This window comes from Microcaecilia unicolor, chromosome 2, assembly GCF_901765095.1.
Source record: "Microcaecilia unicolor chromosome 2, aMicUni1.1, whole genome shotgun sequence".
Lineage (NCBI taxonomy): Eukaryota > Metazoa > Chordata > Amphibia > Gymnophiona > Siphonopidae > Microcaecilia > Microcaecilia unicolor.
The window spans coordinates 103,682,062-103,709,556 of record NC_044032.1 but is presented as its reverse complement, the minus strand read 5'-3'; positions in this window follow the sequence as shown (position 1 = coordinate 103,709,556).

Below are 27,495 nucleotides of genomic sequence, written 5' to 3'. Positions count from 1 at the left end.
ACAAAGCCACATGGCAAATGAGAGGAAGCCCATTCAATTCCTAGGGGCTTCTTCTCATTTGCTACATGGGAATTGCTAGCGTGGCTTTGTAAAAGAAACCTAAAATCACTTAACTTATTTTACAGGTTTGTAAAGCCATCCCAAGGGTGTCTGATACCTCACTCTGTACCTGGACTAGTTTAGACCAGTTCCTCATTTCTTGTTTAACTGGACACAGATTTTGCCTTTTAGCCACCCTTTTATCCCAATTGACTCTTTACTACCCATCTTGTCCTCATCTATATATCTACTAAAAATGCATCTGTTTGTGAAAGTCTTTTTGACCACATAAAGACTTAGCTGATTGGCTCCTTTTTTTCTCTTTCTCTATTTTTCAGTTAGGACCATTCAATTGATCAGGTTTTACCCTCAGCTAGATAGAAAATCTTTAACATCATATTTATGTTATTTGAATGTTCTATTGCTTGCTTATTAGGCGTTTCATTGGCATTATGCTGACATCATATTATATCTATGTTATTTCAATATTAATTGGATGCTGTCTATTATGATATTGTACTGACATATTTCTAAGGTTACCTCATTTATTGTAGTTATGTATATATTTGGTCATTTTACTATTGTTATATTGTTAACAAAATTGTAAGTTTTATGTTAAACTGGATCTGCTGTACACTACCTTGGGTGAATCTATTCATAAAGGCGATTTTAAAAAATCCCAATAAATAAACAGACAGTCAAGCATCCTCCCCCTCCATGGTCTGGCATCTCCCTTTCCCTACCCTTCACTGTGTCCAGCAGTTCCTATTCCCTACCCCTGACCATACTCCAGCATTTTCTCTTCCCTATCCTACCTTATGTCCAACATCTCCCATTCTCTTTCCAGCCACTCCTAGGTGTTCAGCATCTTTCCCCTCAGCCCTTCCTCCACAGATGTCCACTATCTCCCTTCCCTACCCTTTCCTTTCTTTCGCACTCCCACAGCTGTCCTCTCCACCTTCATCTCCTGCCTGACTCGACCTTACATTAAAATGAAAGTTTGTGCAGTACATATCCTTTGAGTACCTGCCTGTGCTCAAGACTTGCCAGGCTGCATCCCTGTTCAAACTTCCTTTCGGGAAGGGATGCAAGCTTTAAGAGTGCATTCACGGCTGTTGCTCTGCCACTGTCTTGCCGACCATGGTGGTGCCAAGCTGTCAGCGCCTGTTTTCTGCTGCCCTAGGCATATGCCTAGTCTGCCTACAGGAAGAGCTTGCCCTGCTAGTTTATAAAGACCTAACAGTGATGTTTGGGAAGCATTTAAAATATCTAATATTTTACGGGAGCATTATTACATTGTCTTTATTACAGTGTATAATCTTCCTAATTGTCCTAAAAAGAAGGTGTGCTTGGAAGTTCTTTTTAATCAAGCCAGTGGTACCCAATACAGTTGGGACTATTTCTGTGTATTCCTACAATGTTTTCATGGTCTCTGATTACATCTTTAAATGCATGCCCCCTAATCCTATAACCTTAGGCCTAAATGTAAGCGCTATTATAGAATACTAGCACTTATGTGCCTGACTATCACATTCATACCCGTAAGTGCTGTGTGTGTGTGCACAGCAGTATTTTATAATGTGAACACATAAGTTGCATAGCACAGAACTACAAGGGGGCATTCACAGTGGGAGGTGCAGGGGCGGTCCATGGGCATGTTAAACAATTACTTGCTTAGGTTATAGAATATTGTTATTTACATGCTAAAGAGCCACATTTAGGTACATATATTTATGTCTGCTATAAACAAGGTGTGCTGTTCTAGGCAAAGCCAGCATAAACCATTCCCAAGTAAAACCTTTACCAATAGTCTCTCAATTCTTAATCCACCCAACTGTCCTTTAATGTAGTAATCATAGTAAGCAAAGAAAAATCAACTTACAGTTCAGTTGCATGGAAAGAATTGTTGCCTTCTGCAAACAGAGTCCATATCTAGCCACCTCAGAGGCAAGGAGATGGCCAGAACCTTAGCCCAGCTGAGAGGGAAAGCTGTTATACTCAAAGGAGAATAAATGTGGTGAAGAACCTTGAAGGAATCACAGTAGATTAAGACAGAGATCAGTCCATAGAATAGCTGCTGATCACAAAGGTATGCTAGGAAGACTTGGCTCTCTTCTACAGCCCCCAGGGGAAGAGGGAGGGCTGGCCCTGATGCTGGCCAAGAGCTAAAAGCCAATAAGGAATGCCCACAATACGCAGGGAGCAGGGCAGTGGTGTGCTGGTAAATTTTTAACAACAGGCTCTCTCCCCGGTCCACCTTGGCGCCCCCCCCCCTGTCCACCTCGGCGCCCACCCACCCCCCAAATTGCAGAGCTGGCCATAGCCGGGGGTAGGGGGCAATGCAGTACTCTCTCCAGGAAAAAAAATTAAATGATCCCAGGTTCCAATCTAATTCATGTTTAATATGGGATAAAATGCCATAAATAAGTAAATAAATATAAACTTTTAACATTCAGCACCTGATTCTCAAAGTGGACATATTCCAAACACTATAATGAAAATAAAATTATTTTTTTCTACCTTTGTTGTCTGGTGACTTTGTTTCTCTGATCATGCTAGTCCAGTATCTGATTCTGCTGCTCTCTATCTGTTCCTTTGACTCCATTTCCAGGGCTTCCTTTCCATTTATTTCTTTTCTTTCCTCCTTTCTTCTTCATTTCTGATCCTCCGCAGACTTGACTGTCCAGTGGATCTAGCTTCTTCCTATTTTCTCCATCCATGTGCAGTTTCTCTCCTCAATTCCTTTTCCCTCATCTGATCTCCTTCCTCTATCTTCCCTCCATGTCCAGCATTTCTTCTCTCTCCCTTCCCTCCCCTCCATCCATGTCCAGAATTTCTCTTGCTCTTCCCTCCATCCATGTCCTGAAACTCTCCTCTCTCCCCTGCCCCCCTCTCCCCATCCATGCCCAGCAGGTCTCTCCCCTGCCCCCTCTCCCCATCCATGCCCAGCAAATCTCTCCCCTGCCCCCCCTCTCCCCATCCATGCCCAGCAGGTCTCTCCCCTGCCCCCCTCTCCCCATCCATGCCCAGCAAGTCTCTCCCCTGCCCCCCCTCTCCCCATCCATGCCCAGCAAACCCCTCCCCTGCCCCCCTCTCCCCATCCATGCCCAGCAAACCTCTCCCCTGCCCCCTCTCCCCATCCATGCCCAGCATGTCTCTCCCCTGCCCCCTCTCCCCATCCATGCCCAGCAAGTCTCTCCCCTGCCCCCCTCTCCCCATCCATGCCCAGCAAGTCTCTCCCCTGCCCCCCTCTCCCCATCCATGCCCAGAAAGTCTCTCCCCTGCCCCCTTCTCCCCATCCATGCCCAGCAAATCTCTCCCCTGCCCCCTCTCCCCATCCATACCCAGTGATTCTCCTCCCTCCCCTGCCCTTCCCAAACATGTCCAGCGAACATGTCCTTACTACTAGTACTACTATTTAGCATTTCTATAGAGCTACAAGGCGTACGCAGCGCTGCACAAACACCCTTCCCTCCCGCTCCCATCTGTATTTTTTAATTACCTCCGTCGAAGCCCGCGCTATTTAAAGCCCTGCTGCGTGCAGGCCGTCTCTCCAGGATTCTCCTGCTTGCTTTGGTGATGTTCATGCCCTTAGTCCCGCCTTCGCGGAAAAAGGAAATGACGTCAGAAGGCGGGACTAAGGGCGCAAACGTCACCAAAGCAAGCAGGGGAATCCTGGAGAGACGGCCTGCACGCAGCAGGGCTTTAAATAGCGGTTTCGACGGAGGTAATTTAAAAAGTCAGATGGGAGCAGGAGGGGAGGGTGGGGGCGAAGGACATTGTTAGACATGCCTCGGAGCGGCAGGGGAGGTAAGCATGGCCTGTGATGGCGCCCTCCTGCCATGCTTACCTCCCCCAATGGAGCCGGCTCGCCCCCAACAACAACTGGCTCGCAAGAGCTGTCAAAATTTAACAAGCGGCTCTTGCGAGCCGGACAGAGCCGGCTCCAGCACACCACTGGAGCAGGGACACATACTCGGGAGAAGTCAGTCACAGGAATATGCAAACTATAGGGATAGTAGCCCTAGTTCACAGTGCTATCTATACACAGACAATGCAGTTAAATACAAATAATTCTCATACTAAATGTATGTATCAATGTACCCTACTTTATGGGGGCAGAACACTACTACTACTACTAGTAATCACTTCTATAGCACTCCTAGATGTGCATGTTATATGCAGGAACTGCCCCAAGAGGACTCAAAATCTAAGTTTTTGTGCCTGGGGCAATGGAGGGTTAAGTGACTTGCCCAAGGTCACAAGGAGCTGCAGTGGGAATCAAACGCAGGTTGCTAGGTTCAAAGCCTGCTACACTAACCATTAGGCTACTCCTCCACATGGCATAAGAGGACATGCCTAAATGCTGGTGTGTAAATCAGTGGCATAGCTACGTGGGGCCATGGGGGCCTGGGCCCCCATAGATTTGGCCCTGAACCCCCCTGCCGACGACCTTCTTGACCCCCCTCCCGCCGCCAACCCGCTGTCGCCTACCTTTGCTGGTGGGGGACCCCAACCCCCTCCAGCCGAGGCCCTCTTCTTCCGGCGCAAGGCTTCGTTCAGTTTCTGAGTCTGATGTCCTGCATGTTGTACATGCAGGACGTCAGACTCAGAAACAGAATGAAGTCTTGCGCCGGAAGAAGAGGACCTCGGCTGGCGGGGTTGGAGTCCCCTGCCAGCAAAGGTAGGGGGCGGCAGCAGGTGTCAAGAGGGTCGGCGGCAGGGGGGTGGTCAAAGTTGTTGTTGGTGGTGGTGGCGGCGGGGGGGGGGGGGGTCGGCATTGGTGTGTGTGTGGGGGGGGGGGTCGGCGGTGCCGGAGGGGGGGGGGGCTAAAATGTGCCCCCTCACCTCGGGCTCTGGACTCCCCTCCCGCCGAAGTCTGGCTACGCCCCTGGTGTAAATGCCAATTTATGCTAGTATTCTATCATGGAATCTGGATCTTCTCTCTCCACACTCTACCCAGAATAATTACTTGATACTGATGCTTCTATTATTACTAATGCCATTTTTCTGCTTTTCACCTTTACCTCAATTTTTTACCTCAATGTCTAGTTTTCTGAAATGAATCTTTTTAGGAATCAGAATATCTAAGTTGATCACAGCTTCTTAAATCCAAATGTTTCACTAGTGCAGCAATGTCATAGCATTTACAGTTTCTGATGGATGAATGAGCCACACTACCATATTGTGTCTTTCTACCTAGAGGTCTCCTAACATCAGCAGATCAGTGACATCATATCCTGCAATGGGATGTGTAAGCATTTCTAGTTCCGTACTACAGAAACTGCATTTATCCATTTTGCTGCTTTTCTCAATGCTGGATGTGAGCTATCCTGTCCATAGTCCACTGTTCCGTACTGCAGTTTATGAATAGCTCATCTTTAGGTTTAAGTTCACCTCTTCCTAGCCATTCATAATGTCAAGTTTTGATCTATGCTTGATCTATACTCTTTCCATTTTCTGCTGCATTTGTGTTTTGGTGAATTGATTTTCCTTGTTTACTGGCCTGATCCTTTAAAAAGTTCTTCTCGGTTGTTTTCCAAATTCTGCTGCCTCTGTTTCCATATGTAATGGTGAATTCTCACTCATTTAACAACGCATCTCTGAGAATGCCAGAATAAAAGAAATAAGAGAGAAGCATGTATCTATCCTCAACAAGTTCTTTGTTTGACAGCTGTCTGCTCTGCCGGCAACACATGCAGATCCTCAGGAAAGTAGGCCATCAGCTGCATTTGCACTCGCTGGAAAACAAATTTCAAATATTTAAACAAATATATATGACATATTGGCATTTCAGTGTTGTTAAGAATATCAACTAAGATATTTACTTCTAAGCCAAAACCTTTATCTGTCACTTTGTCTCCTAATACATGCTCTAGAAACAGCTCAGGGTTACTGTAGCTGTCATTTAAGGGTGACAGTTCCTCTTTGGAATATGGTAATATAAAAATCGCTGAAACATCATTTTTACTATCTGTGACTGCATGTCTTCAGAATTGTTCAGCGAAAGTGCAAATTTAAATTATAACCTGGGTGACAGTAGAATAATAAAATGGATTATACAGATATAGGACGTGATCTTGGAACCATCTGCACAAGTAGATGTGACCTATATGTTTTAAAAGTGGCAGTTTTAGAAAGGGAAAATAAATGTATACGTTCTCTTGTAAAACTGTAGATCACCACCTACTCCTTAATACGCTGTCCTCACTTAGATTTCAAGACTCTGTTCTTTCTTGGTTTTCTTCTTATTTCTTCCATCGCACTTTTAGTGTATGCTGTGGTGGATCCTCCTCCACTTCTATCCAACTATCATTTGGTGTACCTCAGAGCTCTATCTTGGGACTGCTTCTTTTCTCCATCTATACTTCTTCCCTTGGTGCTTTGACTTCCTCCCAAGGTTTTCCATATCACCTTTATGCTGGTGACTCCTAGATCTACCTCTCCACACCAGAAATTTCAACAGGAAACCAGGCCCAAGTCTCAGCCTGCCTCTCTGACCTTGCTGCCTGGATGTCTCACCACCATCTGAAACTAAACATGGCCAAGACTGAGCTTCTTATCCTTCCTCTACACCCAACTCTCCTCTTCTCCCCATTCTCTATCTCTGTGGATAACACACTCATCCTCCCTGTCTCATCAGCTTGTAACCTTGGGGATCATCTTTGACTCCTCTCTCTCTCTCTTTCTCTGCACCTATCCAACAGACTGCTAAAACCTTTCATTTCTTTTTTTATAACATCACGAAAATTTGTTCCTTTCTTTCTGAGCACACTACCAAAACTCTTACCCACACTCTTATCACCTCTCACTTAGGCTACTGCAACTTGCTTCTCACAGGTCTCCCACTAAGCCATCTCTCTCCCCTTCAATCTGTGCAAAACTCTGCTGCACGACTTATATTCTGCCGTCACTATGCTCATATTAGCCTTCTCCTCAAGTCACTTCATTGGCTCCCTATCCATTTCTGCATACAATTCAAACTCCTCTTATTGACTTATAATGCATCACTCTGCAGCTCCTCAGTACCTCTCCACTCTTATCTCTCCCTACACTTCTCCCCGGGAACTCCGTTCATCGGGTAAACTTCTCTTATCTGTACCCTTCTCCTCCACTGCCAACTCTAGATTCCGTTCTTTTTATCTTGCTGCACCATACACCTGGGATAGACTTCCTGAATGAGTACGTCAAGCTCCAGCTTTGGCCATCTTCAAATCTAGGCTAAAAGCCCACCTTTTTGAGGCTGCTTTTAACTCCTATTCACTTATTCAGTACAATACAATACAATACAAATTAGGTCTTATATACTGCTCAAATCCCTTTTTCAGGGTTCAGTGCATTTTATATTAATTAGTTACTAGATTATTACAATGCAGGATATTCAAGATTAGGGGTAGTGGGCTATGGAGAGATTGAGTTGTCCGAGTGTGACTCAGTGGGATCTCACTTTGGTCAATGCTCACATGTCAAGCTTTGGGTTCAAAAAGGTTTTTAACTTCTTCTTAAAGCTTTGGTAGTTGCTTTCTGTCCTAATATCAATGGGGAGGGAGTTCCAGAGGGAAATCCCCAAAATCGGGATGAGAGAACTGAAGCTCTTCAGTAGCCTGACTCCCCTATGTGAGGAAAAACTGCTCTTTTAAGTCTGTTGGATTTTGCCAGGCATGATGAAGCTAAGTTAATCAGCAGATTGGATGTGGTGCCCATGTCTGTTTTATAATTCCCACCTTGAGTAATTCCCTTATCTCTTATTTGTCCTGTTTGTCTGTCCTGATTAGATTGTAAGCTCTGTCAAGCAGGGACTGTCTCTTACATGTTAAGTGTACAGCCCTGCATTTGTCTAGCAGCTCTATAGAAATGATAAGTAGTAGTAGAGGAGTAGTAGTAGTAAAACCATGGCTTATATATCCAACCATCAGCTGCAGGCACATGTGTATATCTACACCTGCTCAAGAGCAGACAAACACCTATGCGTATATCTGACAGGTTATGCACCTATGCTTTGTGTTTTGCAAAGTATACTTGCAAACCCCAATTCTGCTTCTGGGAATGCCTACTTTTTTTTTTGTTTTAAATCTTTATTAATGGGTCCTTTTACTAAGGTGCGCTAAAAATGACTTGCGGTATTGTAGGTGCGGGTTTTGGAGGCATGTGCCAATCCATTTTTTAGCGCACCTGTAAAAAAGGCCCTTTTTTTTCCTTAAAATGGACGTGCGACAAAATCAAAATTGCCGCACGTCCATTTTGGGTCTGAGACATTACCACCAGCCATTGATTTCGCGGTAAAGAATCTGGGTGGTAATAACCTACTCACATCAAATGCCACTTGGTGCACATCCGTTAAGTGCGCCCAAAAATGAAAAATATTTTTCAGATGTGCGTATTGGACACGCGCCAAAAATGAAATTGCCACAAGAGCCATGCGGTGGTTGGGCAGTAACTCCATTTTGGAGCATGTTGGGTGTGCGTAGAAGCATACGTGGCTTAGTAAAAGGGCCCCTAAGTTTCATATAACAGAATAACAAACAGTTCCCCCAACCAAAATTAATGTACAATAGTACACCTGTACAACCAATTAGAGGCAGAGCTAGAACTCACTAGGTACAGGGGACAAGCCTTGATGATACACCTGAAGGTTACCACATCCTTAGAATTTTTCACCACTGGATCCTTGTAGCCCTTAAGGTCATTGGCCAGTCAGCTACCTCACACTGCATTGCTCAATTTCTACAGGCCTTTCTCAGGAGAGACACCCAATATATTCTGTTCCCTGAACAAGAGCAGCAGCAACAACAAACTATGGCAGGATTCTATGAACTAAACATCAGGAATGGTCTCTAGCAGACAAAATTATAGTAACATACTTAAGAAATATAACATGATGCTCCATCAAATGTGGGAATTCTCTGAGCTGGCACACTTCCCTTCTGTGCTCAGAGCCATTGACTGCACACATATAGCCATAAGACCACTTGCACGCAAAAAGGCCATCTATAGTAACTGAAAGTCCTTGCATTCCCTTAACACGCAGGTGGTCTGTAATGCCTCAAATATAATAGATGTGTGTTCTGGCTACATGAGTGCTTTGAGAATGGTCAGATTATAGGGGGATGGCTTTTAGATGAGCACAGAGTGCCTACCCACACACTTACAATCACTAACCAGCTCTTTCTATCTCCACAGATGACTGTGTGTATCAATCAGCCCTGCACATCTCTGGGACCACCTATGTAATGATGTGCCAACCCCAACAACATCAACTACACTATCATTCATATGCTGTCTGCTTTTTTCCCTGCAAGTAAGAGAAGCTATCTTCTGAAGACCTGGCTGATGACCCCCCCCCCCCTCCCATCCAGGGCCACCGAGAGACAAAGCTGGGCCCGGGGCAAACAATCTTCAGGGCCCCCCCACCGCCACTGCTTCCCCCGCTCTCACTCCCACAGCAAACAAGAGAGAGCGCTCTGCCAGTTACAGGTCCTTCTTCCTGCTACACCCTTCCTCCTATGAAGTAACTTCCTGTTTTCGCAAAGGCAGGACACAGCAGGAAGAAGGACTTGTGGCCAGCAGAGCAGTCTCTTTTGATCGCTGGTGCTGGACCCTCCTTGGAGGCCGGGCCCGGGGAATCTTTCCCCCCCTCTCAGCAGCCCTGCCCCCAGCTTACCCTAAGGTTACCATATTTGCCTTGACAAAAAATAGGACACTAATAGCCATGCCCCCTCCCCACCACACCGTCTGCCATGCCCCCTCACCACCCCCATGCCACAGTCACCTTGATCCCCCCCCCCCCCCCCCAGTGACCAGATGGGATGATGCCCTTCTGCTACTACTGGCTGTGCGCTATTTCAGATGGGGCAGAGTAGGAAGGAGCTTGATGGGCAGGGTATTAATTGTCTGAGTGTAGAAAAATAGTGGAGCTGAGATCCTTTAGGACCCAGAAGCTAATGCAAAAAAAATAATAATAATAATCCACTAAGATTTAGATTGGCATAGTTACATTTTTGCACTAATCTCATATTTGTATTAAAGAAATTAACAATTTTACTGCATCATTCCACATATTACACAAGGTTAATACTATGTTAAGCTTTAATACACTTTAGCACATTGGTCCTTAAATGTTGCTCTCTGTGTAACATAAAAATAAAGCCCAAGCTCCCACATCAGAAGAGGGAACCATTTCTAAAAGGTTAAAAGTAGCTAGAAATGTATACAGCTTTAGTTCTTTTTACTGTAAAAGTCCATCTCAAGTCAGCTAAGGAGACACTTGCTGAACATTTAGAAATACCAGGTGCAGCTGCTGATCAACAATAAGTTGACAGAGAGCTTCAACCTACAAAGGGGCACATGACAGCAGTGGCATAGCGGGGGCGGCTGCCACCCGGGGCGGATTGCCGCTGCACCCCCCCCCTCGGGTGCAGACCAACATGACACCCCCCCCACCGGGGTGGACCCCCCCCCCCCACCAGCATAGCGCCACCCCGACACGGTCCCCACCTGTCTACGAGCTCCATCCATCTGCAGCGCTGCTGTAAAAATCGCTTCGTCGGCCCTTCCTTCACTCACTCTGTCCCGCCCTCTGACGTAACTTCCTATTTCCTCAAGGGCGGGACAGAGTGAGTGAGAGAAGGGCCGACGAAACGATTTTTACAACAGCGCTGCAGATGGATGGAGCTCGTAGACAGGTGGGGACCGTGGCGGGGGGGGAGGCGCTGCGCCCCCCACCGCCCCGCCCTTGCTATGCCACTGCATGACAGGGGTGTCCCCTTTCCTCAATGTTGTTTTTACTAGCTATAGAACCCCTCGCTATTAGGATCTGCCATAGTGATCAGATAAAGGGCCTTAGTTTGGGAGGGAAAGGGGTTCATATTAATCTTTTCGTGGATGACCTGTTGCTATACCTTGCTGACATTGAACCATCTTCAAAAGGCGCTGACTATAGTCTGGGATTTTGGGACTATCTCTGGCTTACGAGTTAGTTGTGAAAAGTCTGAACTTCTCCATCTTTGGATGTCAAGATTGGTGTTCTAACCACTAGGCCACTCCTCCACTTCCCAGATGTTAATTTGCCCTCATTAAAATTTGCACGCGAATCTGGTTGCATGCTATTCTATAAAGCATGGCACTTAACTGAAATAGCATGTAACTCAAAAGGGGGTGTGGCCATGGGAAGAGCATGACCGTGTCTCAGGCATTTCAAACGATATGTGTGTTCTTATAGAATACTGCCTCAGTGCACCTAACTTGGGTGCCAGCATTTACACCAGGTTTCAGCAGGCGTAAGTCTGGCACCCAAATTAAGGTGTGTGAATTGGTGCTAAGCATGATTCTAAAAGGGCAAACACCCTTTATAGAATCACTCTTAGCGCCAACCTTTTCTAGTGCCAATGTATGAGCGTCATTTATAGAATTTCTCCCCTGGTGTGCACTGTTCCTGATAAGATGTGAATGTGTAATGGTTTGCATATGTGCAATAATTTCGCATGAGCCCTAGAGGGAAAAGAGTGTGCATTATGTGCAAAAAGGGCACACTATGTGCACATAGGGGAAAATTCTATATATGGCACCTTAAAAATCGGCACCATAAAACCACATGGTTAGCATGATTCTATAAAGTACACCTAAAGTTAAGCACAGTTTAATATGCTCAATTGCCGTTCTTGCGCCTAAAATTTAGGCCACCTAAAACCAGGCCTAAATACCTGTGCCTAAGTCAGACGCAGATCGGGTGTATTCTAAATAGTGAACATAGTTTTTTGAAATGCCCACAACCCACCCATGCCAAGTCTATAAACATGCCCCCTTTTCGACAGTGTGCATTAGAATTTACACACACCGCATTATAGAATACTCTTAGCAAAGTGGGCATGTAAATTCTAATTAAAGCCAATTAGTACCACTAATCAATTAAGTACCAATGATCAGCGCTGATTGGCTTGCTAATTAAGTTGTGCACACAATTTGGCCGTGCTGCCAAATTAGTGCATACAACTTAAGGCGCCATGTATAGAATTTGGGGAATAGCACACACGCTTTAAGAAGAGGGCACGCCATTATCGACGGACGACATTCATTTCGAATGACAGCCCATCCCTAGTGCATGGATGAATGTTTGTGAAACATAAGTGAAAGAATGTCTATACAAGGGCAGTGGGTATACAAAAATATGGTCTGAAGTCTTAGTTATGCTACTATTGATCACACATTTTGAAAATTGTTCTTCTAATTCAACCATTTTTCTCTGCTTTTTGCCAGTCAGAAGAACAGCAGCCCCAGGGAAGAAGAACAGAATCCTTTTCCTGTTTGACTGACCTTCACTGTAAGGAGCTATAGCACAAGGATAACCTCCCTGCTTTTGTCCTGGGACTGTTCTCTTTAGCTGAAGGATAGTGAGGTGGCCTGCAGTTCTATTATCTAAAATGGGCATGTTTCTTTTTTAAGAGTGAGGACAAATTTTCCTTCTGTCAGCGCTGGAGGACATGGACCCCCAAAGTCAGCACCTACAATTTAATTGCTGTGAAGCAAAGAAGACATTCCAAAGATTATTGCCTTTTCTCTGCCGGGTTAAGTGACCTTTTCTGAATTATTAATCATATTAATTATCCTTAAAGCACTGCCAGTGCACACAGCACTATATTTTATTGCTTTATAGTTTCTTTATAAATTGCTTTAATACTGCTGTGCAGTAATTATATTATAGAAATTGTTTAAATAAATGAATAAAGAGATACAAAATAATTTAAATCAATCACACTCAGATCCATATCCTAAGGAGCTCACAGGCTAGATATTAATATTATTAGTATTATTACTACTGCAGGTGGTGGAACGAAGTCACAGGGTGGTAAAATGACTTTCAAAAGAGTAATAATGGAATGCAATAGAAGAACTGGGACAGAAATCTGGGTGCACCTTAATCTGTTGCTCTTGGTTTTAAATCAGGCCTTGACCAAAGACCACACTGTTTGAAGCAGACATATAAGAAATGTTTAAAACTGATAGCAAAACTAATTCAGAAGTGAGGATAAAAAATATAAGTATTTTAATTGGTTTATAAATATTTGTATAGGTATGGAAGAAAGTGGGATGTTTGACCACGGAAATACAAGACCTGGAGAGATGGATCTTAAAAATACTTGTTTATTGATGAATAAAATGGAAAGGTGACCAACAAAGCTTATTTTAGTTGCAAGTAGTCAGTGCTAAAATGGCTCTCCCCCTCTGTGAAACTGAAAGTGTAAGGGCATTTCAACTGTGGGTAACCTATTATCTCCACTGACCTGAACATTGTGGCGTTCAAAGTGTTTCCTTCTCACGGAGTGTCTATCCCTGTCATCTGCAGAGCAATCATTCTAAGGGCAGGTGGTCTCAAACAGGAAGAAGGGAAAATATTCCTTCACAACTGGGACTGCCAGAGTTGATTTCACTTTAGGAGCTTAAATACTTTCATATTATATATTTACTTTATTTAGATTTAGCTCACATCTTTCCAGTAGTAGGGCAGTATGAGTTATATTCAGGTGTAGTTGGTGTTTCCCTGTCATTGGAAAGCTTACAATCTGTTTGGACCTGAGGTAAGGGAGAGTTAAGAGGCTTGACCAAGGTCACAAGGAGTATTTGAACCATGGCTTCTCTCATTAGATGAAGGTCAAAGGAGATAGACTCAGTTGTAATCTGAGAAAATATTTCTTTACGGAAAAGGGTGCTGGATGCATGAAACAGCCTTCCATTGGGTGGAACTGAGAACTATATCTGAATTCAAGAAAGCATGGGACAAGCACTGATGATCTCTGATAGAAAGGAAGTGATCGAAGGGCTTAATAATTGATATATATGGGCAGATTGGATAGGCCTATGGATCTGTTGTCATTTTTTATGTTGCTATGTTAATAGTTTTTTCCATGGTATTACAGCAACTCCATAAAATGCCTGGAACTAATCACATTAGGGCCATAAAATTACTCTATAAGGCACAGAAATTTGACCACATCACTCCCTTATTGATTGATCATCACTGGCTGCTAATTGCTTGGGGGATTAAGTAGAAACTAATTGAGCTTGATATTCAGCAGGAATGGCTCCTACCCAGATAAATCCCCCCTCACCAGTGACATATGAGATTTTCAGTGACATCATCATGATAATGCCACTGAAAATCCTTTCTGACCATACCAGCGCTGTCCAAGGGTGGAGCCTGGGCAGCAGTAATATTCAAGGCCTCTTTTACAAAGTTGAACTATCGATTCCTGGTGCGGCAATTGAGTGGAAGCCCATTCAGTTCCTATGGGCTTCCTTTCATTTGCTGCGCAGGAATCAATAGCGCAGCTTTGTAAAAGAAGCCCTGAGTCCTCTAACCAGGTAATTACTCAGGTAAAGTTAGGTGAGCAAAAAGGCACCAGCTACTAGGGATGTGTATTCATTTGAAATGATATGGGAAATATAAAAAACACTTGTCTGACCAGAACTGACACGAATTAACCCCACAAGATAGGTTTCTTTCTAGTCTTGTAGAATTTCTACATTTTCCCCCAATATTAATAGCTATCAGGCACCAGCCAGCCTCGACCCTGGTGGATTTCGTCATTGTGTCCAGCCTCGACCCTGGTGGATTTCGTCATTGTGTCATCCTGCTTTGGCCACCCTTCTTACCAACATGACAGGGCAGTTTATAATTCAAATATTTTTCCTTAGAAATTAGAAAGTAATGTAATTTAATTCAAAAACGAGAGAGAAAAGGGAAGCAGATAAATACAAAGAAGCTATGACCTTTATGCTGGAAGGCAGCCATTTTCCAAGAGAAGCTATTCCCAAATCTACCAGGGAGATACAGTTTAAAGCAGATTTGCTAAAGCACCAAACAAGAGGACCCGACATGGGCCATGTTTTGGCGGATGCAGCTGCCTGCCTCAGGGTTCACTAGAATGTCACATTAAAATAAACCATAAACCGTAAGTAGTGATTTTACAATTTAACCATTCTCACATTATGTTGCATGAGCATGAGCCTGAAATTACCTGAAACAAGGTGATTGCTAGTAGATCTACACAAACAACTTACAATGGAATTTTAGTGAGGTTAATTTCAGTCAGTTTTTAGACTTTTACTAGATTTGATTAAAATGTCAGTCAGACTGTAAAAGCAAATTTGGGGAAAATCTGAAAAACATTTGAAAAAAATCATTTTATAAAGCAAATTGCCTCAGTTTCTCATTTTGTAGATTTGTCAAAGCCTTTCAACTCAACTGACCTGCTCAAGCTTCAAATACTAGATAATTATTTTATGCAAGAGCACTTAGTTAACAAAGATTCAAATTCCAGTATATATTCTAGAGCAAAAAATTGAACATTGTAAGGGTAATTCTATAAACTTGGGGCTCAAATTTATGTGTATATTGTACTTTTAAATTATAGAATACTAGCATATATACGCATATCTGCACAGAGAATGGAAGTACAACATGGTGGTTGAGGTGTTATCTTGGGAAAAAGTAGTGGGAACTGAGGCCGATGACGGACAGACTTCTACGGTCTGTGTCCTGCAAATGGCAAAAGCCTGAAAGAAGATTTGGCAACTCAAGCACTGGAGGAACCAAGGCCAATGCCAGAAAGAGTTCTATGGTCTGTGTCCTGCAAATGACAAAAGATTGAAAGAAGATTCGGTTTCTCCTGCATTGGAGGAACCAAGGCCAATGCCAGAAAGACTTCTACGGTCTGTGTCCTGCATATGGCAAAAGCCTGAAAGAAGATTTGGCAACTCAAGCACTGGAGGAACCAAGGCCAATGCCAGAAAGAGTTCTATGGTCTGTGTCCTGCAAATGACAAAAGATTGAAAGAAGATTCGGTTTCTCCTGCATTGGAGGAACCAAGGCCAATGCCAGAAAGACTTCTACGGTCTGTGTCCTGCATATGGCAAAAGATTGAAAGAAGATTTGGCAACTCCAGCACTGGGGGAACCAAGGCCAATGCCAGAAAGACTTCTATGGTCTGTGTCCCACAAATGGCAAAAGATTGAAAGAAGATTAGCCAAATCTAGCACGAGGGAACTGAGGCTGATGCTGGACATACTTTTACATTCTGTATCCTGCAAATGGAAAAATACTGAAAGAAGATTCAGCATCTCAAGCACTGGGGGAACCAAGGTCGATGCTGGTCAGACTTCCATGGTCTGTGTCCTGCAAATGGCAAAAAGACAGGTGAAGCTTCAGAAACTCCAGTATTGTCGCACACTGTGAGTGAGGATGTAGTTCAGGGTGAAGGGAAGACATTTTGACTGGAAGGTGAATATTGTCAGCAATACTAGGAGTCTTAGTTATAACCACATATCATCCCCATCATGTTTTGCTATCTATATTATTAGCATGGTGGACACCTAGCAACCAGCATTTAAGCATGGTTGACTGGGAACCGCACAGAGTGGCGGGTGTGGTTCTGGCCACCTTGTTGGGTATACTGAATGGACAGTGCAGGTCTTTGTCTGCCGTCATTTAAAGTCTGTTACTGTGTTATCGTACGTCGCATGACCTAATTTTTAGAGCCTATCTGCATGCCTAAAATAATGTTAAGCACAAAAATAGTTTATAATATTAACTTCCACATGCTCCATAGTATTTATTTATTTATTAGGATTTATTTACCGCCTTTTTGAAGGAATTCACTCAAGGCGGTGTACAGTAAGAATAGATCAAACATGAGCAGTAGGCAATTAGAGCAGTAAAAATATTCAAACAACAATACAAAGTATGACATGGCATACTACTTGCAATGACAACACAATGAGGCATATTTTCAAAGCACTTTGGGAGGCTAAGTTCCATAGGTTTCTATGGAACTTTGGGAGGCTAAGTGCTTTGAAAATATGCCTCAAAATGTACTAGAACATTATAATTGGTAGTGAGGGGTAAGGCAAAGTTGTAACATATAGATGGGTAAGAAAGTAGGAAGAATTAGAAAGTAAGGTGATTGATTTGAAGAAAGTTGCACGTGAGGTCAGAGAGATGGTTAAATATTATCTCAGCTAGGGTAGGAATGGATAAACATGTCCCACTGCAGTATGTGCAGCCCGAGTCAATCCTTGTGTGTGTATGTGTGTGTGTGTGTGTGTGAGTGAGACTAACAAGTTAGTTACTTCTTCCATTAAAGGCTTGGTTGAAGAGCCAAGCTATCACCTGCTTCCTGAAGTAGAGGTAGTCTTATGTTAAGCGGAGCCTTTCAGGCTCAATAGTATCATTGGCTATTAGGGATCTGCAATGCAAACATTTTTAGCTTAGTCTTTTCAGTTTAATATTTTTTTAGAATGAAGTGTAGAATTAACTAATTGTGAGGAAAGAAAGTTCATGTTTGCCATCTGATTGTTGTTGGAAGTTAAATACAAGTTCAGTTTGTTTACAAAACCTCCCAATTCGCCACGTGGTTCTTGGACTGTAGAGTGGAGCAGAACATATCTATCTATCTATCTATCTATCTACCTATCTATCTATTTATCTATCTATCTATACACCATATGAAAAATGTTTTAAATTATTTTTATAATAATATCTGCTCAGAGTGAGTTGAGAGACTGCCAAAACTCAAAAGGGTCAGTGGCATTGTGCTCAACCAAAGTATAATCATCGTACAGTATTAGAATAATGAAAAACTTCTAAAACACAACATCATAGTCTTGTTTTTCATAAGTTTTTCACTTTATTGATAGTATATAATGATTATGATTTGGTTGAGCACAATGCCGTTGACCCTTTTGGATTTTGGCAGTCTCTCAACTCACTGTGAGCATATATTATAAAAATAATTTTTAAAAATGTTCATATGGTATGTGTGTGTGTGTCTCTCTCTCTCTCTCTCTCTTTACCAGACACTTTACCAGGCAGTTTCTGAACTGTGAGGCTCCTATTTTGCTGTTGGCATCTTCCTCTGTGTTGAAGAAGCACATAGGCTAGTAATTGTATCAAAATGTGCACTCTGCTTCTAGGTCTGATCTCTTGTACCAAAGCTGATATGGGGCAGGAACACTGTGGTGCCTGACAGCAAAACACACACATTGATCTAGCCCCCCCCCCCCCCCCCCCCGAGCCTATGCTTCTTCAGCACAGAGGACCTTATCACTGACACTACTATTGGTCCTCAGGCTGGTCCCAGCAGCTATTTGAAAGGTCTGCCAGTGAGTGACTGCAGGAGCTGTACTGGGGGTTTGTTTGGGAGAAAAGGGCAGAAGCTCACTTTGGGGCATGTAAAAGAGAATCCTGAGACTGTAGAAAACTATGCTGGGAGGGTAGAGAGTGCTAAAAGTTTTGGAGGGTTTGGGCTAGGAGGAGTAAGTGCTGGAAATGTGGGGGAAGACTGTTGTAGGGAGATTGGTATGAAGTGTGGAAGGGGCAGTGAAAGGGACATGAATAGTGCACTTCTAACCATCCATACTCCCTCCCCCCCACACACATACACCCTGTCAACCATCTAGTCAAATTGTCCAACAAAACCCCACCATTTTCTTTTTCCGTCCTCAACCATCTTCACTTCCTCTGCATATACTTTGTATATTCACTGGGGCTATACACTTAAGTAGCTCCATTAAACATACATATATGCAGCGGTTGACATCACTACTTAGGAGTTAGGTTTCCTATTTTGCTATCCTAACTTAGGGGTCGTTTTAGTAAACTATGCTAGAATCTGGGCTTAGCACATTTTAACACGGGACTTTCCCAGCTGCTAAGCCCAGATTCAATGCTGCTGTGTTTTAGGCTTTTTCTTTCTTTCTTTCTTTCTGGTTCCCATGTTAATTTTTCCATTAACATGGGGACCTGCAAAAAACTAACATTGGTTCACTTACCGCCTCCTATTTAGGAGGCACAAAGTGCTCCCATGTTATCTCTGAGTTATCTGGTTAGTGTGTATTAATCAGAATGCGCTAGCCAGATAATGCAGGGATGTCCACTCTCCACCCATGATATGCCCCTGTAAAAAAAAATACTTAAAAAAAATAGTTAACGTGCTTAGCATGCAGAAAAGGGAAAAATTGCAGTAAACATTTTCTCATGCACTAAGAGGCCCTTTTACAAAGGAGCATAAGGACCAATGTGCGTCCAGCACATGCCAGATCAGCATTACCACCTGGCTACCGCACACCTTGGACAGTAATTCTGAACCTGGCACATGCCAAAACCGCATGGTAGAAAATATTTTCTATTTTCTACCGTGTGGCACTTACCCGGCGGTAAACAACAGTGGATGCGCACTGCATGCCTACCACCCAGGTAAGTCCATGGGCGGCGGTACGGTCTCAGGCCGAAAATGGATGCACGCTGGTTTTTATTTTGCCACACGTCCATTTCTGGCACCGTAAATAGAGGGCCCTTTTTCCAGGACGCGGTAAAAACTGACCTGGCGTGTGCCCAAAAGACATGCTCACACTACCGCAGGCCACTTTTTGTTGCAGCGTAGTAAAAGGGCCCCTAAGTGTATGTTAGGGCGTAATATCCTTCAGTTAAAGGGCCCCTTAAATAGATGTTATCCAGAGAGTGTCTGAATTTGCCTACCCTTTGGATAACTCTTTGGTCAGCCAACAACTGCCCCTAACCCCGTATCTCCAAATACAGGTAATTTTTATCCATTTAACTCACCAAAATATGGTAAAATGGATACAGGTATCTGTATAAGTGTTGGAATTTTTTTTTTTAAAGGACTATGGTTGGTGCCAGTGCTCACCACATTAGTCTTTTTTGAACATCCGGCTTCTAATTTATAAACAAAATCAGAAGCCTTAGTTATAAACTGTTTCCATCAAATTCTTTCTTAAGGTTTAGATCAAATTATGACTAGGAGAGCATGTTGTAGTTTGTGCTGATTGAATAATATGCTTCCTTTTAGAGTACCACGGGCAAAGAATGTCTCAGGGCTTTAACAATTTTTAGCCTAGTACAAGGCATAGATAAATTGATCTAGAAGGAACAGCCAAATTTTCAGACCCAATCAGTTAACATGCTGAAGCAGTTTCCAGAAAGCCCAGAGGTATAGGCCCTTTGGTGAAAGATTTTTCATTCCATTAATAGTTCATACACTGGTATAGCTCAGTGTTAATCACCTTTATTATTTTTCTGTGAAAATACTAATTTCCCTCAACAATTAGGCTGTCAAAACACTGCAGTATAATTATTAAGGAATCTATTAAATGTAGCATCGGGTAAGGGTTGCTAAGCTTATAATCACAAGCAAAGTAAGTAAAGGGAAGACAAAGAGGAAGAGAAGAAAAAGATCAGTCAACAAGATTTAAAAAGGAGGAAAAAGGAAAGCTGACATCCTGAAAAAGGAATGTGTGCCTGCACAAAGAACTCTGCAGAAAAAGTCAGGGAGATGCCATTATGTTTTCTTTTGTTTATCAGTCTTCATCGGATGTTGGTCCATTTTTAGAGTGCTCCCAGCATCCAGACTCTGTACCAAAATGTGGATTGGCTTCTGCTTGGTCAAAGCAAGAGAAATCTATTATAGAGTCAGAAACTTTCCCTAATAACATTTGAATAATAACAGAGCAAAAATGGAGATTATTTGTTAGGGTAAAGTCTCAGTAACAATCATAGACACCCAGTGCTCCATGAACCAGTGTTGTCTACTCTTAAAGTGACAGCATTCTACATTAAGATTACAGCTCCTGTACAACACTTGCAAACACTATCACCAGCATTTCTCTTTATCTTCATACCACTACTTATCATTTCTAAAGGAGGCAGTTCTTGTTCTACTCAACTTAAAATCTAGTCAAGACATATGTGACAAACGAGTCTACGAGAATGCATTTATTATAAAGAAGTGGTTAAGATTTTTAAAAAAACCTCAAAAAGGTAGGCTAATAGATCGGATTTTAATACAGCCAGAGGGAGGAAGCATGATGCACCAACTCAGGAAGTCCAGTTCAGAAGTATGGCGTAGTAAGGTAGAAAGAATGGAGCCTGGAGTTCACAGTGAAGGTGAAGGAGAAGGGCACAGATAAGACTGACTTATCCCAGTGGTTCTCAAACTTGGTCCTGGAGGCACCTCAGCCAGTCAGGTTTTCAGGATATCCACAATGAATATTCATGAGAGAGATTTGCATGCACTTTCTCCATTGCATAAAAATCTCTTTCATGAATATTCATTGTGGATATTCTGAAAACCTGACTTGCTGGGGTGCCTCTAGGACCAGGTTTGGGAACCAATGACTTACCCAATACATGGCAGTCACAAGGAAGAATGGAGGGAGAAAGAAGAGAAAATAGTTCATGAGGAGCTGCAGAACAAAATCATTTGTAAGTAAGAGAAGCTTAAACTGGATGCAAAAATTTTGCATATGTGCTTCAGCTGGTGAAGTGGTGTCTGCCCAGTTCATATCTACTATAATAAAACTCACCCTCAATGTTCTGAGGACACTGACGTCAGTGAAGCCAAGCCATGACTTCCTTCAAAAAGGTTCGAAGGTTCGTGGTGGTGAAGCCACCAAAATCGCTCCGGGCCCCGCCCTCGAGGGCGGAGCAATGGCAGAACAACGAAGGGGTTGGCAGGGAGGGAGGCAGGGGGGGGAAATCGCTCCGGGCCCCGCCCTCGCGTCAAACGTCATGACGTTGGGGGTGGAGCACTGGAAGAATAACGAAGGGGTTGGCCAGGGAGGGAGGGAGGGAGGGGTGTTGGCGACGAACACCTTGCTAGCGCCTGTTTCAATTGCTCTGAAACGGGCCTCTTTTACTAGTATTTAAATAATTGCATGTTATATGTAGGTTATAAATATTTCAATCAGCTTGCATGTCAGTACAGCATTGTGGATGTTGAAGCAACTTTTAAACTGGAACCTGGGGAAAGCTGACAATTGCTCAGAAACTCATGATTCAGAATATGGTATCTTCAAGAGATACTGCTAAATGCAAAACTTAAAGTAGCCCAAGAGAGGTTATGATAAAAGCTGAGGTAGCTCAGGACTATTTAAATAAATAAGAGAGAGAAAAAACGAATCGAAATTAGCCCCTCAACTTCTATACAAGTTGTAAATACACATAAAAAAAACATTAGGAGAATCAAATTTGTGGCGGAGTGGTACTATATGTTAAGGATGTCATAGAGTCAAACAGGATAAAAGTTCTGCATGAAACAAAATAGAATGTGGAATCTGCTGGTGGGGATATTGGACAGGATGAAAAAAAAGTAAAGTGCTATCAGAAATTAGGAAGATTAACAAATTTGGTAATACAATAACAATGGGAGATTTCAATTACCAAGAAAATTATAAAACTAGATTGCTCCAATTTGTGTTATGTGGACCACACAGAAATCACCAATCAAATTAAACAAAAATGGTGGAGAAAAAGAAAAGACTTCAGCTAAACTAAGCAATTGCCTCTAGGCAAATTAAAATAGTTGTAATCATTGGTCAAAAATAGTTCCACACTTCCTGAGCAAACACAAAAAAAATGAAGGAAAATACACCACTCTCACTCATGTCAATAACTTGTGAAACTCTGGTCTCACCACACAGTCTCTTCGGGTCAGCACCCGAACCAGGGTCACTACAAAAGCTTGAGCTGGGCGCAGGCCTGGACTGGATAAATCTGGTAGGCCATAGGTTTTTAAGCCGTGCTTTTTATTAATTTTTTCTTTAGCAGTCCGGGAGCAAATTAACTTCACTCTCACTCCAAAGAAACTCTCCATTCCAGGGTTTGTATTTTATGCAAAACCAAACTACTAGATCACTGCAACAGGCAGATGTCCAAACTTAATGTTTTTCTTGTAACAGAATAGTTCACTTGATATCAAAACAGTTCAACTTGCTGAAAGAGTTTTTAGTGCAAGTCCAAGATTATTAGTAAAAATACTACCACATTCTACCACAACATCAAATTGTATTTGTTCATACCGAAGTCGGCATATACCTCTCCGGTACTATGTAAGTCACATTGAACCTGAAAATAGGTGGGGAAATGTGGGATACAAATCTAACAAATAAATACTATACAATAAATTAGCAGACTCTTCTAATCCTAGGGTATTTACATATGTACATCTCCACCAGTCCAATACCCACCCTTATGGGCAGAATAATCCAAGCATTTCCTTTATAAAGAATTCCGGTTAACACACCGAGTTGAGCAACAGTAGTGTGAAGCTTTTCCTCTCTTTTTTACACAAACTTTAGAAGTGGTCTATCAATGTTTTTGTAGGATTCATGTCACACTTTTGTTTCACAACTGTATCAATTAGTGAATCTGACTTTTGAAATTACTACAAAGAGGATGCTGACACCCTTCTCCTGGCCAGGCTGTTCCTAGGATAGGAACACTGGGGCTGATATTCAGACTGCGGGAGTTAGAACAGCTAACTTCCGTGGTTGGAGCTAAGCCCGGATATTCAATGCCGGTCCGTTTCCAGTGACCGTCTGGCATTGAATATCCGGGTTATTTTTGGCCAGTTTGAAGATAACCAGCTAAGTCAATATTCAGACTTAGCTGGTTATCCTCAAACCGGCCAAAGATATTCCAGGATTTGACACGGCCAAATATGGCCTCTAAACCCACTTTAAAAATTAGATAGCCGGTTATGTCACACAATATAATGGGCTAACCGGGGATATTCAGTGGGGGATAGCCGGTTATCCCCCGCTTAATATCAGTTGATAGCTGGTTAAGCGTTATTAACCAGTCAGCAGCTGTTCTGACCAGTTAAATAGCGCTGAATATCAAGCGTACTGTCTCTTTCCAGTGCCTGGCCAGAGGAGTGACCATCTGAGAATGAGGAGGGCCTGAGAAAAGCTCAGGAAGCATTACATCAGGGAGGTATCATACTTCAGAGAGATAATTACCAACAGAGAGCAGACTGGGGAAGGGAGAACTAGAACAGATGTGCATGAGAAACAGATGTGTCTGAAAGTGTTCTCATGCAAACCAAAAGTAAACATGCCATTGATTCACAGACAGCCCAGAGATAATTCACCAACACTCACTGAGAGCAGGAACGTATTGGGAATGGGAATGGGAAAGGGATTATGAGAGGAGGCAATATCAGGACAGGTTACATATGACCCAGTTTCACTCACAAAAGAACAATCTACCTCACCTGCCCAAACACTTAAGTCCCTACATGCAGACAACAAATATTTGACTCAGTCTGCTAACATATCTTTTATGAAGAGAAATGCTCAGGACCTTAAGTACACTATGGCAATAGTTATGTACTTATGTACATAAGTATTGCCACATTGGAACAGACCAAAGGTCCATCAAGCCCAGCATCCTGTTTCCAAAGTGGCCAATCCAAGTCACAAATACTTGGCAAGATCCTGAAAAAGTTCAATACATTTTATGCTGCTTATCCCAGAAATAAGCAGTGGATTTTCCTCAAGTCAATTTAAAATAGTGTATGGTCTTTTCCTTTAGGAAACCATCCAGACCTTTTTTAAACCCCACTAAGCTAACCGCCTTTAGCACAATTTCCGGCAACAAATTCCAGAGTTTAATTACACGTTGAGTGAAGAAACATTTTCTCCGATTTGTATTAAATTTACTACTTTGTAGCTTCATCGCATGCCCCCTAGTCCTAGTATCTTTGGAAAGAGTAAACAAATGATTCACGTCTACCCATTCTACTCCATTCATTTATAGACCTCTATCATATCTCCACTCAGCCGTCTTTTCTCCAAGCTGAAGAGCCCTAGCCGCTTCAACTTTTCCTCGAAGGGAAGTTGTCCCAGCCCCTTTATCATTTTTGTCACCCTTCTCTGTACCTTTTCTAATTCCACTATATCTTTTTTGAGATGCGGTGACCAGAATTGAACACAATATTCGAGGCGCGGTCACACCATGAACTGATACAAAGGCATTATAGCATCCTCACTTTTGTTTTCCATTCCTTTCCTAATAATACCTAACATTCTATTTGCTTTCTTAGCCACCGCAGCACACTGAGCAGAGGGTTTCAACGTATCATCAACAATGCCGAGATCCCTTTCTTGGAAGCTGCAGTCTGATGTCAGCCATCTGCCTAGTCCATTAGCCATTACCATGACTAGATATCTCTCTCAATTTACAAAGGCACTGTATATGAAACACAGCACTGGTCCAGTGGGTCACAGGAGTGACAAAAGAAAATGAAAGTAGCAGTGGGAGAAAGGTCACCAACCTGCATGATATACCTATAGTGAGTGCCAATACCCAGTTCTGAGGGGGGAGGGGGACTAGCAGCACCCTGCAGATGCAGGTGAGAGAAGTACATATGTTCACAGAAACAACACAGGGCCACATAGCAGCCATTCCATGTATAGCCCAGTTGCCAGCCCCAATCCCGCACTGCAATGCGCTCTGTCCCCACCATCATGTAAGAGGAGTACATAAGGTACAGAGTTGAGAGCAACATGCTGAAGGAGATGGAATAGGAAGACATGCTGCAGGACAGGTTGCCACTACAAAGTCAAAAGCCCATCCCTGTGCCACATATGTCCATAGAACACCCAGAATACAGCTTTAGAAGGCTGAGAATATACAGTAGACATGTAATGGAGAGAAGTGCCCCATCATTCCCCAGAATCCACAGTGGGCCTAGCAAAGTGGCAGAAGGGACCTCTGTAGGTTAACAGTAACTCAGCCTCTTTCTCTCTGTACAGACTGAGGACACACAAAAAGAAAAGAAAAGAGGGCCAGGTACTAGCTACTCCAGCATTGCCCGGAATGCCTGCAGGAGGTCAGGGAGCAGATGGAAGAGGATGCAGGTCAGTTCCAAGCACTCACATATGCCAACACAATGAGGGAACAGACACACGAATGCAGTCACCACAGTATGCTGATCTCTTGCCTCATCTGCAACAGGTACATCAAGCAGCAACCTGCATGAGTGAGAGCACATTTCTGGTATATGTCAGCACAATGTGCACAGCAGCTACAACTAGTGACTCATTCCAGCCACATCACCCAAGTATGTCACATCCATCTCTGACTGAATCATAACACGGTTTTCCATTCCCTTTCTCTCAGGGGTAGGGGAACATCTATTGAGTTGGAGGAGCCAAATAATCCAATCCCCTGTCTCTCCTTGAAGCTTTCCAGTTGCTACTGTGCTTGACAAAATATAGATTGCTCCATGAACCCTGTGGCCTACCCCATTCCATGCCTAGCCCTTGCTTTCCATTAGTGCCTCTACCAAATCTCTGGAAATCCAGCCTCTAAACCCAAATAGCTCAACCCTGTCTGTGAGGCAGGCCTCACAGCATCCAATTCCATTGCCTCAGGACCATACCTACCACCAATCCCATCTTTCCAATATCTAAGGCTTCTCCAACATCACCTCTGTCCAAGCATCCTGAGTGCCCTGAGGATAACTGTCAAGTGAGTGCTCACAACACAGCAAAGCCTCATGTCTGTGCCCCTCTCATGCACACACGGTACCTGCTAAGCTGGTGCACCTTTGGCGGGAGCATAAAATGGATAGACAATTATGGCAACCTCTGTGCTATGTCCACCAGGACAAACATCTAACAGTTTCTGTTTCATATCCACAGCCCAGTAGAAAGCTGCAAAAACTCTTGGAGAAGGAGACACAGGTAAAGCCTCAGCCTCCCTAGAAGAGACAGGGCCAACTGGGACCCCTCCCCCCAGGAAGACCAACCACCACTGAGACCCCTTACCGTCCTTCTTACCAACCACCTTTCACTACTCCCTCTCCCCTCACTTTTTCCTTCACCCTACTTTCTCAATCAGCCCTCCCATGCTGTTCCTCCCACGCAACCCCATGTCAGGTCTTTTTCACAATAAAGGACTGCCATTGTCTCTTTCTTGAAGGCCCAGTGTTGCTTTTTCTTGTCTATATTGTATGCTTGTATGCTGTATTACCCTCTCTTTTGTGATTAAGATGACATTTAGGGCCAGATTCAATAATTGGTGCTGAAAAATCGGCACTTTTCTATAAAGGTCACTCCGGGTTGAGCGTCCTTTATAGAATAGCATATAGCACTAATTCCCATGCCCAAATTTGGGCACCCAGACATACATCTGCTGAAAGGTGTAATTTCTGGTGCCCAGTTTAGACGCGCATTCCTGGTATTCAATAACACTGCACACAAATTTTCAGAATGTCCCTGACCCACCCATGCCCCTCCCATGGCCATGTCCCCTTTTGGGATTTGGGGCCCAGTGTTATAGAATAGCTTGCAGTCAGATTTGTGTGCAAATCCCAATTGGTGCTAATTAACATCAATAATTGATCGTGAGTGTCCATTTTGCCATTAACCATTTAAGTTGTGCACACATCTCAGGATCACACCCAAATTTGGCATGCAAATTTAGACAACCTTTATAGAATCTGAGGGTTAATGTGATCAAGAACAAAATGATACGTGTAGGGAAAAGAAACCCAAACTATAAGTACATGATAAAGGTTCCACATTAGAAATCACCACCCAGGAAAAGGATTTAAGTGTCATTGTTGATGATACATTGAAACCATCTGCTCAGTGTGCAGC